A 15,352-nucleotide genomic window follows, 5' to 3' on the forward strand; every position below is an offset into this window, starting at 1 on the left:
TGTGGAGGCTGAACAGGTTCAGGTCCCGCAGCCTGTCCTTGTAGGGCCTGCCCTGCAGCCCCCTGACCATGTGAGTGGCCTCCTCTGGACCCTCTCCATGTTGTCCACATCCCTCCTGAAGTGCAGTGCCCAGAACTGGACGCAGTCCTCCAGCTGAGGCCTGACTAGTGCCGCATAGAGGTGGAGGATCACCTCCTGGGACCTGCTCGAGATGCATCTGTGGATGCACGACAAGGTACGGTTGGCTTTCCTGACCGCGTCCCCACAGTGATGACTCCAAGATCCTTTTCTGCCTCTGTACTGACAAGAAGGGAGTTCCCCAGCCTGTAGGTATGGTGCTGGTTGTTCCTCCCCAGGTGCATCACTTTGCATTTGTCAGTGCTGAATCCCATCCTATTCACATCCGCTCACCCTTGTAACCTGTCTAGGTCCGATTGTAGCCTATTCCTCCCTTCTAGCGTGCCCACATCCCTCCACATCTTAGTGTCCTCAGCAAATTTGAACAGGGTGCTTTTCACCCCCTCGTCCAAGTCGCTGATGAAGATGTTGAACAGTGCAGGCCCGAGGACCGAGCCCCGGGGGACCCCACTGCCCACATCCCTCCAGGTCAAAAATGACCCGTCCACCACCGCTCTCTGGGTGTGGCCCTCCAGCCAGTTGGCGACACGTCTGACTGTGTGGGTGTCGACACCACAGCCCCCAGTTTCTTAATGAGAACAGGGTGAGAGACAGTGTCGAAGGCCTTCCGGAAGTCCAGGAAGACTATGTCCACTGCTACCCCTGCGCCTAAGGATTTGGTGATCTGATCATAGAAGGCCACCAGGTTGGTCTGACGGGACCTGCCACTGATGAACCCATGTTGGTTGCCCCTAAGCATGAAATCCCCTGCTGGCTCCTCATGGATGTGTGCCAGAATAATTTTCTCAAACAGCTTGCCTAGGTTTGAAGTAAGGCTAACTGGCCTATAGTTTCCCGGGTCCTCCTTCTTACCCTTTTTGAAGATGGGAACCACATTGGCCCTCTTCCAGTCCTCTGGCACCACACCAGAGCACCACAAGTGCTTGTAAAGCCAGGCCAGGGGTCCTGCAATGACCTCAGCCAATTCTTTTAGTACTTTAGGGTGGAGACCGTCTAGACCAGCTGACTTGAATACGTCCAGTCCCTGCAGAAGCTCCCTAACTAGTTCCTCACTAACCCTTGGCCTAGGTGCGCCTCCCCTGGGGCCTTAGGGGGGCCCAGCAGGGGGGTGGCTGTTCCGGTCCCTGCTTAGGTAGATGGAGGCAAAGAAATTGTTAAATATGTTAGCTTTGTCGTCTGGTGTGACAACCAAATTTCCTAACGTGTCCTGCAGGGGCCCTACATTACCCAGAACCTTCTTTTTACCCCCTATGTATTTAAAGAAGGACTTCTTCTTGTCCTTAATCTGGGAAGCTAGTCCCAGTCCCATCTCTGCCTTGGGCTTCCTGACTGCCCCCCTACATCCCCAAGCAACTGCAGTATAGTCATCCCTGGTGATGTCCCCTCCTTTCCATTGGGTGTACGCCTCCCTTTTAGCTAGGAGACATTCCCAGATGCTTTTGGTGAGCCATGGGGGCTTGTGTGCCCTCCTGCTCCCTTTGATCCTTGTTCGGATTACCTCCCTTTGGGCTTGGAGGATCATCTCCTTGGACACCTACCACTCTCCTTGGACACCTTGGGTCTACCCTGTTGTCCCCGGATCATGTGGGTAGCCCTCCTCTGGACCCTCTCCATGTTTTCCACATCTCTCCTGAAGTGGTGTGCACAGAACTGGACACAGTACTCCAGCTGTGGCCTGACCAGTGTCGCGTAGAGGGGGAGGATTACCTCCTTGTCCCTGCTATAGATGCACCTGTGGATGCACGACAAGGTCTGGTTAGCCCTGTCAACCGTGACCTTGCATTTTCAGCCCATGTTCATCCTGGAGTCAATAATGACTCCAAGATCCCTTTCTGCCTCTGTGCTCTCAAGAAGGGAGTTTCCCATCTTATAAGTGTGCTGCTGGTTACTACTACCCAAGTACACCCTGCATTTGTCAGAATTGAAACTCATCCTGTTTTTGCTAGCCCACCCCTGTAACCTATCCAAGTCTCGCTGCAATCTTTCCCTCCCTACTAGAGTGCTCACCTCACCCCAAATTTTGGTATCATCAGCAAATTTAAACAGGGTGCTTTTCACCCTGTCTTCCAAATAGCTGATAAAGAAATTGAACAGCACGGGCCCAAGGACCGAGCCCTGGGGGACTCTGCTGCTCACTTCCCCCCAGGTCGAATATGTCCCATCTACCACCACCCTCTGAGTGCGACCCTTCAGCCAATCTGCAATCCATCTGACTGTGTAGGCATCAGGGCCACAGTCACCCAATTTCTTAATGAGGATGGGGTGGGAGACAGTGTCAAAGGCCTTGCTGAAGTCCAGAAAGACTACATCCACAGCAACACCTGCATCCATTGCTTTTGTGACCTGATCATAAAAGGGAATCAGGCTGGTCTGATATGACCTGCCCCTAATGAAACCATGCTGGTTGCCCTTGAGCATCATCTCTGAGGCCGGCCCATCGCAGATGTGCTCCATGATGATCTTCTCAAAGAGTTTCCCAAGGATAGAGGTAAGACTTATGGGCCTATAGTTGCCCGGGTCCTCCCTCTTCCCTTTTTTAAATATGGGGACCACGTTGGCTATCTTCCAATCATCTGGGACCTGGCCCAAGCACCACGAGCGCTCGTAAAGCCGTGCCAAGGGCCCTGCAATAACCCCTGCCAGCTCCCTCAACACCCTGGGGTGGAGAGCATCTGGACCGCCGATTTGAACAAGTCCAGTCCCTCCAGAAGCTCTCTAACCCAGTCCTCCCCATCCTGAGGTCCAGACGCATTCTCCTCTAATCCATCTTGCATCACAGTGGGGAAGTCCCCGGTCCCTGCCCAAGAAAACGGAGGTAAAGAATTGGTTAAAGAGGTCTGCTTTCTCCTCTGGCACAACCACCAGATTGCCCAGAGGATCTTGCAGGGGCTCCACATTTTCCAGTGTTTTCTTCATCCTCCCTATATATTTCAAAAAGGACTTTTTGTTATCTTTGATTTTGGATGCTAGTCCTAGCTCTATGTCTGCCTTAGCTTTCCTGACAACCCCCCTACAGCCCCGAGCAGAGGAGGTATACTCCTCTTTGGAGATAGCACCCTCTCTTCCACCGGGTGTATGCCACCTTTTTGGCAATCAGGCATTCCCGGACACCCTTGGTGAGCCAGGGGGGCTTTTGGGCACTCCTGTCCCCCTTGCTTCTTGTTGGGATGGTCACCCCTTAAGGAACGACCATTAATTTTGGGCACTGAGCTCCCCTGCTCTCAGGAACCCCAGCGCCTCCCACTACAGACTGGTTCTGGCATGTGCAGACTTTGGATCTAGCTCCCAGTGACTAGAGGCATAGGCATCAAGCAGCAGTGGGGGCCACAGAGAGGTCTCCTGGGTCCCTCTGCCTGCTCCGCACCATTTGTCTTGGTGCATTTCAGTGCCATGCTCGCACCACATCTCGCCCGTAGCCCCTGCTGATGCCCCAGCCCTACCTGCTCTCTAACTTCGCTGCAGACTTTTTCCTTCAGCGTGGCCATTGACCAGGGGAGTTTATGGCCCTTGTTGGCAATGGTAAGCAGAGACTGCAAGGTGGGGGGAAGGCATGAAAGGCAGCGAGAAAGCAGGGAGTGCTGGGACAGCAGCAGAGAGCCAGTGGCCCATGGACTGTGAAGGCAGTAGGGTTGCAAGCTGTGCCCAGCCATTCGTAAAGGGTGCCATTCCTTGAGTTAAGACATTACGTTTAAGGGCTTTTCCTTTGGCTAGCTGCAGACTTAGGCTGGGAAGTGGCTGTGAGAGGCAGGGAGTCGAGAGAAACTTGGCAAAGAAGGAACCCTAATGGTGACCCTGCCATGGAGCAGAGGGACGGGGCATCCTGGGGCACAGCATGGCTGGAGATGCAGATTTGGAGGCTGAAAGGACACTGAAATGGTTTGTTGGGCCCCTTGGAGCTCAGGCAGCAGCTAGCAGCTCACCCCTGCACACTACCCTGCAGCCCAGGGTGCCAGCTGGCCAGGTGCCACCTGAGCTCTGAAAAGGATTGGGCCTTTTTTTTTCTAGAGCTCAGTGCGCCCATGCTCCCACCAGCCAAACTGCCACCTAAGCTCTGAGGGGCCTGATCCTTTTCGAAGCTCTGGTGGCATCCGGCCAGCTGGCTGGCAGCACGGGCAGGGGTGGCTTGTGGGGGTGGACTCTGGAGGAAAAAAAGGACCAGGCCCCTCAGATCCAAGCAGCAAGCAGGTCCAGGTGGCAGCGGAAGGCACTGCTGCCACCAGGCACTCCAGGGCTGCAGTGTTAGCTTTGCCTAATAGAAGCAGCAAGCCAGTCCTGGCCCTAGCTCCTAGTCCTGACCCTGCTCACCAAGCCTCCAGTAGCCAGTCACAGCTATGCAAGGAAGAACAGTCAGAGCTGGCTTTTCGTCTTAAGGTACAACTGCTCCACTAAGCCGAACAACACTAAGCCAATTAACGTTTGTTTGGCTTACAGTATAAGATGTAACAAGGCCCTTGGTGGAGGGCACAGGAACACAGAACAGGAGTGGGGGGAGAGGCCACTGCATCCTGGGATGCTTGGAGGACTTCATCTTGAGCAGCACAACTGTGGGGAATGGCCACACCTTAATGGAACAGGATCTGGGTTGTGCAGATCAGAGGTAATCCTGCCCTCTTACTGCTTGTCCTTTGTTTTTGAAGGTTTCCAAGCTCCCTATATTTAAGATATTATGTAGCGAATTAAATATGGAAGACCTGCTTATCCGTTTTATTATGACAGTTTAAAGCAGTATAACTGAACTTCTATCAATTAAGTAACATAAGCGTGAATCTGATGTAAGTGAAGGGATGAACAGGTCCAGTGTGTGCAAATGTTTTCTAGTCAGTACCCAGGTATCAGAAAGGCTTACTCTATATCACGATGGACTAATACATTGTTCCTGAAGAATTTTTCTCTGAGTATAGTCTGATTATGAAAGGTTATTGTCAGCTTCATGTATTGTAAACTTTGGTCAAAATATAACTAGTTTTTTTCTTTATGTTCCTATTAACACTTCAAAAAATAGTTGAACACTATGGCATAATTCAACATCGCTCCTTTGAAGTCAATGAAACTGCATTGATTTTTATGCTGGATTCTGCTCTCAGCTGTATCAGTGTAAAGGCAGATCATTTCTAGAAGTATGCTGTAAATGAGAGCAGAATTGGTTTTTGTTATTTCCCTAGCTCTTTCTACCTCTATCTCAAAAGGTTTTCCCATTTGTGACGGAGGCAAAGTAAAAGAATGAAAAAGAGAAAAAGTACTCATTAGCTTCTTTCACTTCTTTAATTTCTTCTACTGCTGTGGTCAATGCCCTCCATTGGTTCTAACATGTAAGCATCATCACCCAACATGCAAGTGTGCTTTGGGGGGGTTGTTTTAACATGTTCTTAATGCTTTGGGGGGGTTGTTTTACTTTGGTTTGGTCTTCAGTCTGGCGATATGCAAATTGTGACCACACTGATTTCAGCTTCTCTCTGTCCTTAAGAGCTGACCCAGACTTCTTGCAGTGAACGGATGGTCAGTTTGTTTCCTGGTACCCTACATGGGGAATTTCAAGTGGGGTTTTGGATTTTGGTGGAGAAAAACCTTTCCTCCACTTCTGAGCTCCCATATGTAATTTTACCAATCTTCTGCCATTTTCATTTTGGAAACAGGCCAGGCCCATTTTCTCCACTTCATTTTGTTACCCACAAAAAAGGTATTGAAAATGTCCATTACTCAGCATTCGCCATGACTGGGAACCTCATTAGATTTCCTAGGTAACTGCAGAAGAGATGAAAAGATAAAAAATCATAATTGTCTGTTGTGTAACTCTGCTTTCCACTTATCACTTCTGAAATGTAACACAGAATATTAATTAGCTCCCAGGGTTTGAGCAGTTTTCTGAGAGGATTAGTCATCTTGTCTACAACTTACACAACATAGAGATGTCAAGATAGCTACTTATTTTTTAATCACTTTTGGTGTTGTCGTAGAGTCACTGATCGTTTTATGTTTAGCTAAGAGCTTATCTGAGACCTGGTATCATGGTGGTTTCATCAAGACATGTCATTACCGCTGGCACAGCCTCTATCAATAAGACCTTTTTTTTTTTTTTTGCCTGAATGCCTACGCTGCTGAATTTCTGTATCTTGGTTGTTTTATGAAGGCAGGTTGTCAGATTAATACTCCAAGCCCCAGCATTAAGGACCAGTGGATTGGCTTGCTATGAGCTCAACCAGACCAGACAACCCCCAAACAGAGAGAGATTCCAATTATAAAGAACAATTTGGAACAACCAGAATGCACATTATTCTGGGTGCGTTGGTCTCATAAACTTGGGAACAGCTGATAAGCTATGACAAACAGAAAGATCCTCCACAGTGCTTCTTGTTTGAAACTGAGAAGCTCTGTAGAGGATCCTTCTGAAGTATGGAAGTCCACCAAAATTCATCACCTTTCTCTGCCTGCTTCATGATAGTATGCAAGTGGTGGTTCTCAATAATGGATCTATCACTGATCCCCTTGGGGTTAAGATGGGAGTTAAGCAAGGCTGAGTCATTGCTCCAATGTTCTTCTCAATATTTCTTACCGTGATGCTACATCTGACCGCCAACAAGCTTCCAGTCAGCATAGAGCTAAACTACTGAATGGATGGTAAGTTGTTAAACTCAGCCTACTCTGAGCCAAAACTAAGAGCACCCAGACCACAAACTTCGAGCTCTGGTACTCTGATAATGCAATAGTGTGCATTCACTCAGAAGCAGACCTTCAGCTAATTTTCAATGTCTTTACTGAGGTATGCAAGAAAATGGGACTGACACTTAACATTCAGAAAACTAAGGGCCTCCATCAACAAGCTCTTAATGAATAGTCCCCAGCTCCAGGAATTCAGATTTAGGGTGAGGCTTTGGAGAATGTTGAATATTTCCCACACTTTGGAAGCCATCTCTTGCAAGGGGCCGACAGCAAAAAAGAAACCCAATATCACCTCAAATGTGCAAGTGCAACCTTTGGACACCTGAGGAAATGGTGTTTGAAGGTCGTGCCTTCAGCTCCGAAACCAAGCTCATGTTTTATCGAGCAGTCATGATCCCCACCTTACTGTGTGAAGCTGAAATGTGGACAACATACAGGAGAAACCTGAAATCACTGGAAAAGTACCATCAATGCTACCTGTGGAAGACCCTTTAAATCCATTGGATAGACAGGTGCACCAACATACGTGTCCCCTCACAAGCAAACACCATGAGAATCAAGGCGATGATTGTCCAACATCAACTTTGCTGGGCTGGCCATGTCATCTGGATGTCCGACTCCAGACTCCCAAAGCATGTCTTATTCTCCCAGCTCACTCAAAGTGTACGCTCAGGAAGAAGGCAGAAAAAGCCCTTCAAAGATGTCCTCAAGGCCAATGTGAAAAAATGCAACATCGACATCAATTCATGGGAGACTATTGCCCCGGATCGTCCCAAATGGGGGAAGAGTCTGCTGCAAGGATTTTTGAAACCTTATGACAACAACAAGAGATGAAAAAAACGGGAGCAACAAATGTCACAGGTTGTACCAAGAACTCAGAGCCACCCACTCCGCATGGAAACATGTACCCAAACTGCAGGAGTATGTCACTCCCAGATAGGCCTCGTCAACCATCTGCAGACCCATAAATCAGACAATCATAAAAGAAAATCATCCTTAACTGCAAAGGATTGCCGATGATGATGATAAACATAATAGCCTGAAATGTTTCCTTTTGAGTCAATTCAACATTAAACTTCATTTTCTCATAATGGTGCTTTGTCTCACAGGAGCTGAAGTTTAGGATACTGGCACTCCACATCTGTTATGATTAACAGTCATGCCATCCATGGTGTACAGTGCAGCTTGGTAAGAGGGAAGTCTGTATTGCACTGTGGGATGGGAGACTTATTCTTCCATGAAGCCCAATGGGCCTTGAATTACAATTCAAGGGAAAGGCAATCTAGTGTTTTGCTGAACTAGTGCAAATGTTTCAGGTCAGTGAAAAACAACCAAAATATTCTTCAATTAATTAATTGATTTAGTGATACAGTAAGCTAATAATATTGTGCTGCTCATGAATGATTAAATAAAAGGCTGAAGGAATCTGTGATTAAGCAGGTATAAGATAAAGTTGTGTTTATTTGTTCTGTACAGTATATTTGGTGCCAGATCAAATTTTACCCAAGAGGCCTCTAAGTGAACTTGGATATCGAAGTGTGATCCTATTCCACCTTGCTCAAGTCTCCGAAAAAAGCATTTACACACAAGTTTTTGTGACACACCATTATCTTGGCCAGATGATGGTCCACCCACCTTTTGCACCCACTGCTTGGGACTTGGAATAAGATCACATTTAGATCCCTAATAGGTGAATGAGGGCCTTTAGTAGGTGTCCTAATTTCATTTGGCTATAGAGGAGTAATTTTCCTGTCATGATTTCAAACCTGGAAAAGTGTTCTGCCACCCGAAGCCAAACTATATTTGCATGGTAGTACATAAAACTGGTTTTCATAAATTTAGTTTTCTATGTCAGATGGTATTAATAAGTATTAAAAAAAGAACTCTGGAAATTAAGAATTAAAAGTTTATGGAGTACTAAGTTCCCGGGTGTAAATAAAATCCCTCACCAAATTGTTTAAAATATTACTGATGTATTTGATTCAGTTCATTAAAATCACCTTTGATTCCTGTGACCTCAGTAAACACTAAATAGAAAGTAACCGGGATTTTGAATATACATTGTACTGCTTTGTTTTTTAGCTAAGAGATTTAAACTTCTATTAATGAAAAGCAATTCAGATGTCATGATGATGCTTAGGATAATGATTCTGGATGGCAACTTGTGCAGCAGTGACAATGCGATGACTGAATTCAGGACCTTGAGGAAAGGAAGGATGGAGAGCGGCAGAGTAAGGACCCTGGACTTGAGAAAAGCAGACTTCATCTGTCAGGGAGCTCGTGGGCAGGATCCCCTGGGAAGCCAGACTGAGGGGGAGAGGAGTCTAGGAGAGCTGGCTGTACTTTAAAGAAACCATACTGATGGCACAGAAACAAACCATACTAATGCACAGGAAGAATAGCAAGTACAGCAGAAGACCAAGTTGGCTTAGCAGGGAACTCTTCAGAGAGCTAAAACACAGAAAGGAAGCTTATAAAAAGTAGAAATTTGGACAAATAACTAGGGAGAAGCATGAGAGTACTGCTCAGACATGCAGGGTTGAAGTCAGGAAGGTCAAAGAGCACCTGGAGTAGCAGCCAGGGCGTAGGCTGAGTGTGGCGGTGCACCCCTTACAAAACGGCACCACCAACCCTGTCAGCGGTGCCTGTGGGCAGTCACTGCTTGCCACCCTGCTGCCAACACTGCTGGTGGCATCTGTGGGTGGTTCACAATTGCCGCTGACCACCACGAGTGCTGCTGGCGGTGCCTGTGGGTGGTTGCCGACCCCTGTTTGGCGCTCGCCACTCCCCCCTCCCCCCACCCCAGCTGCCGATAGCACTGGCAGCATCTGTAGGAGCTCCACGCTTACCGCTGCCACGCTTCTGCTACCACCGCTGCATTCCCGACACTGTGCCCCCCGCGGCCACTGGGGGCACGCGCCATTCATGCTACCAGCTAGCAAGGGATGTGAAGGATACCAAGAAGGGTTTCTACAAGTATGTCAGCAAAAAGAGGAAGACGAGGGAAAGTGTGTGGATATCTTACTGAATGGGGGAGACAACCAAATGATAGAAGATGAAGAAAAGGCTGAAGTACTTGATGCCTTTTTCACCTCAGTCTTCAAAGGCAAGGTCACCTTGCAGACTACTGCCCCAGGCAGCACAGTTTGTGGAGAAGGTGAGCAGTGGCAAAAGAACAGGTTAGGGACCATATAGAAAAGCTGGATGTGTACAAGTCCACGGGGCTGGACGTGATACACTATAGGGTACTGAGGCGGCTGGGTGATGTTATCGCAGAGCCGCTGGACATCATCTTTGAAAACTTGTGGCAACTGGGAGAAATCCTGGATGACTGGAAAAGTGCAAATATAGTGCCCACCTTTACGTGAGGGAACAAGGAAGATCTAGGAAACTACAGACTGGTCAGCCTCACCTCAATCACTGGAAAAATCATGGAGCAGGTCCCCAAGGAATTCATTTCTAAGCATGTGGAGCAGAAGAAGTGATTAGGAAGAGTCAGCTGTATTCGGCAAGGGCAAGTCATGCCTGCCCAACCTGGTTGCCTCCTATGGTAAGATGTCTGGCTCTGGGGGTGCAGGAAGAGCAGTGGCCATGATATACTTGGACTTTAGCAAAGCTCTTGATAGTTGTGTGATGGGCTAGCTGGTAATGATTTAGCCCAGGGGTTTTGAAAGGGTAAAAGATGATTGGAGGGCTTGGGATTCCCTTTCCTCACCAATCAGGTCCCAGAGACTCACCCTGCATGTCCCCTGATTGGCTCCTTGGGTCACCTGGAGGGGGATAAAAGGGGCAGCGCAGCTGACTCAGGGGAGGCCAGCGAGGGATTACAAGGAAGGAGTTTCAAAGAGCTGGCAAGAGCTGGGCCAGCGGGGCGGGAGCAGTTGCCCCAGAAGAGCCTGAAGGAGTGGGACCTGCAGGCAGCAGTGGGACCCTCAGCAGCATGACGTGGCTGGCAGGAGAGGCTCCCTGCTGGGCTCCAGGATCCCCTACGAGAGGCTCCCCAGCTCCAGCAAGGATCCGAGCAGTGACCTGAGAGGTTCCCAGCTCTGCTTCCAGCTCCTCCAGAGGCTGGGAAGCTTGACATGAGGTCGGGGCTCCTGGAAGGTCAAGACCCCTGGCAGCATGGCAGAGTCCCTGCACTGGTGGCTGTGTGGTAGCATTTCTGCCTACCACATGGGAGAGTTGCGTTCAAGTCCCAGCTGGGATGATGTAGGGTGAGTGAAGTGACAGGGAGAAGTTCTTGTTGCAGTGGAAAGGGGTCATTGTGTTCCTCCCCCCTCCAGGTACCTAGGCCCTATATTCCTTGTTATTTGATGTTTTGTATTTTGGGCCTTTTATGTTTTGCCAACCAGTATTGTTTGTTCTGCTGTTTGTGTTTTATATTTTGTTAATCCTGTCTTTTGTCAACTGGATGAATATGTCAATTATTGTAAGTGTCTAACCTTTGCTGAATCCTGCCCCCCTGGGGTGTTGTAGTGTCCCCTATACCCCCTGGTTTATACTAGCTATGTTCCCAGTATTGTTCCCTCATTAAAAGGTATATGGTTAAGTCCTCATTAGTGATCTGGCTCTGCTCTATAGGGGGAGAGGGTTCCTACACCTCCCACGGTGCTTGTGCACCTGCTCTGATCCCTTCAATTGGAGAGGGGGTACATCTTGGAGTACCACCTGGGTTACAGTTGCTCACAACATTCTTGCAAGCAAGCTGAAGAAGTATGGGTTGAATGAATGGACTGTAAGGTGGATAGAAAAATGGCTGCATGATCAGGCTCAAAGAGTAGTAATCAATGGCTCAATGTCTAGTTTGCAGCTGGTATCAAGTGGAGTGTCCCAAGGGTCGGTTCGGGAACTAGCTTTGTTCAATATCTTCATTAATAACTTGGAAGATGGCATGAAGTGAAGCCTCAGCAAGTTTGCAGGTAACACCACGCTGAAGAGAGTAGTGGATACGCTGAAGGGTAGGGCTAGGATTGAGTGACCTTGACAAATTGGAGGATTGGACCAAAAGAAATCTCATGACATAAGAAGAAATGCAAAGTCCTGCTCTTAGGATGGAATAATCCCATGCACCACTGCAGGATGGGGACTGACATTGGTGACACGCAGGGGGCGCACGTGGGTGCATGTGCACTGCCTGAAATTAGTGGTGCATCCCCTGTGAAAAGTGCCACCGGTGGTGCCTGTAGGTGGTCGCTGCTCACCCCCCCCGTCTGTGGGGAGTCCCCAATTGCTGCTGGTCACCACTGCTGCTGGCATCTGTGTGTGGTCACTGACCACTGGTTGGCGCTCACCCCCCCCCCCCCCCCACACACACACACACTGCCAACACCTATGCAGCTACCTGCAGGAGCTCCCCATTCAGTCCACCCCCACTGCCAACACCACTATGCCCCACCACCGTCCCATGTAGCTTGCCACTGCTACACCCCACCACTGCTACCACCTCCAGGGGCATGCGTTATTCATGGGGACCAACTGGCTAAGCAGCAGCTCTGCAGAAAAGGGCATGAGGATTTCAGTGGACAATAAGCTGAATATGAGGCAACAGTGTACCCTGGTTGTGAAGAAGGCTAACAGTATCCTGGGCTGCATTAGTAGGAGCACTGGAAGCAGATCAAGGGAAGTGATTATTCCCCTATATTCAGCCCTGGTGTGGAGTACTGTGTTCAGTTTTAGGACCCCCACTAAAGAAAGGATGTAGAGAGAGTTCAATAGAAGGCACTGAAAATGGTGAGGGGGCTGTGACACATGACTTGTGAGGAGAGGCCAAAGTGGGCTTTTTAAGTCTGGAGAAGAGAAGACTGAGAAGGGATTTAGTAGCAGCCTTCAACTCCTTGCAGGGGGTCCAAAGAGGCTGGAGCTGGACTGGTCTCAGTGGGGGCAGATGACAGAACAAGGAGCAGTGGGCCCAAGCTGCAGCAAGGGAAGTTTAGTTTAGATATTAGGAAAACTCTCTCACCAGAAGGATAATAAAGAACTGGAGCAGGTTACCTACAGAGGTGGTGGGATCTCCATCCTTGCAGGTTTTTAAGATCTGAGTTGACAAAATCTTGGCTGGGATGATGTAATTGGGGCTGGTCCTGCTTTGAGCAGGGGGCTGGACTAGACGTGACCTCCTGGGGCTCCTTCCAACCCTCATTTTCTATTATTCTATGATATGTGATTTGATGCAGTGAAGAGATAACTCTTTAATAAACAATCCAGAGTTTCATCCTATGTTCTCTACTCCAGTATGTGATGCATGGAGAAAAATGGCACATAACCAGGAACAAGTATTCCATAAAGCTAAAATTCTGGAAATTAAACGCATCAAGAAACCCCTGAGAAATTTTACTATTACAGTTTTTGCTTATTTGCAACAAAATTATTGTATCAGTTACCAAGTGTGAACTCCAATTTTGAAGATCTTTAATGAAGACAGAAACACTAATTAGAAGGAAACCACCTTGAAGAACATGATTTTCTACACTGTAAATTGAATAGTTCTGATGCTTTTATAAGATAACGCCTTCATTATGCAAAAAAAAAAAAAGAATAACAAGTTTAAACAGAGAACTCTCTGGAACAAAACAAAAAAATTTAGGAAAAGGAGAAAATCTGACTTACTTGCATAAACATGAAGGAAAATTAATAGAAAATACTTTTTTCCCCTCTCAGTTTAAGCTAAAGAATATTATATATATTGTTATTATGTATATTACATATTTAAAAACAGGTCATTCATGCTGGAAAGAATGTGGCAGAACTAAAAACCTGTCTGGACATGCAATGGGCATGTCCACAGATAACTGCATTTTACAGAGCAATAATAGATTGTTAAGCTAACTGAAGTTAGGCTGCTCAGAGAACCCATATAGGACCTGATACTCAGAGAAGGACTCTGGGTCAGGGAGGGATCTGTTGAAACTAGAACTGTGTCCAGCAGCAGACGCAAGAGAGCCTGATTTTGGGAGAAGGAGGATGGCACACCACTGGTGCCATAGATAAACAAAGTACGGGAAATATTTAATTTGTATCAGTTCAAGCAGACTTGATATTTGGTTGCAGATGATACATAAGATGATATTAATATTTGTTAATATTTGTTTGGAACATCCATGCATGTTTACTAAGACTAAACAGACAAGACTTTCATAGAGTCATAGAAAAAAAGGTCTTGAAGAGACCTCAGAAGATCATCTAGTCCAGCCCCTTGCTCCAGGCAGAGTCATCTCCATCTAAACTATCCTGAAAAATATTTATCTAACCTATTTTAAAACTTTGTGAACATCCCTCATGCACAGCTACCAGGCACAATGCCTGAAACCTCAAAACCACCTTTAACTTCTCACAGGTAAAGTAGAGAGATGAGAGAACTCTCTTGCTCTTAATGAATTTGCTCAAAGAAATAGCAACTTCAATTATAGTGCCCAGATTGAGTTTTTCTGCCTGGAAAATTTTTTCACCCATAAAAATCTTTTGGGTGTTGTGATTCTAGTCGTATCAACCCAGGGATCAGTAGATACAGTGATATCAGCCAATCACACATTACTTCCTGAGTAGTTTCAGTCTTGACAATGAGCTTACATATGTCTACATCAGAGGTCAGCAACTTCCAGCATGCATGCTGAGCATGGCATGCAAGGCCATTTTGCTTGGCACACCACTGCCAGCCCGGGCTCTAAGCAGCTGCTGTCAGCCATGGAGCCCAGGCTGCTCCCAGCAGGCGGCTGGGAGGCTGCAAGCCCTGCTGCAAGCAGACCAGGCTCCTTGGGCTGGCTGCAGCCAGGAGGCTATAAACAGCTGCTCTAGGCTTCGGCATGTCAGCACTCTGGCACCTTCCAAGGTAGACATTGTGTTTTTTTCAGCACTCCAGCCAAAAACCATTGCCTAGCCCTGATCTACACCTTCATGTTCAGACCAGCACTTCATTTTGCAATTCAAGATAGGACTCCCTGTTGGTATTTTCCTCCCAGGATATTTTCTTTCCTGTATCTCGTTAGCTGGAAAACCCTTGGTCATCAGAAGTATTGTATTTAGTCTGCAGTCAAACTGAGCAAGCTCCACCTACCCATTTGCTGATGTGCTTAAGACTTAGAACTTCATCATTGAGGTTGCTTTGGGTATTTCCCCAGTGCACACTTTCAAGCCTTGGTCTCTGGTAGGCCTCAGAACATTTACCACGGATGAACTCAGAGTTGCCTCCCTGGCAAACTTCTGGGTATGGAGAACATCAGCAGACTCAGGGTGGGGCATGCTGAGTCCCATGCTCCTGAGGACCCACTGTTGCAGCAGCATAAAAAAGCCCACAGTGTCCATGTTACTGTCCATAGGTCTAATTCATACAAACTATTGTTGCTTAAGGTGCACAGTTGACTTTGAGTCTGTTAGAAGCCAATGCAGCAGTCCAGACAGGAAATCACAAATGTTCATGACAAATAGATATACAGGGTAGGGCCCTAAATTCATAGAATAATAACTTGATAGAAAATTAGGGTTGGAGGGGGGTCTGGAGGGGAGCAGGGGGTCATCTAGTCCAACCCCCTGCTCAAAGCAGGGCCTGGGCAGAAATGGGTAC

The sequence above is a fragment of the Crocodylus siamensis genome, chromosome 6 (genome assembly GCF_052110815.1).
Source record: "Crocodylus siamensis isolate JL-2025a chromosome 6, ASM5211081v1, whole genome shotgun sequence".
NCBI lineage: Eukaryota > Metazoa > Chordata > Crocodylia > Crocodylidae > Crocodylus > Crocodylus siamensis.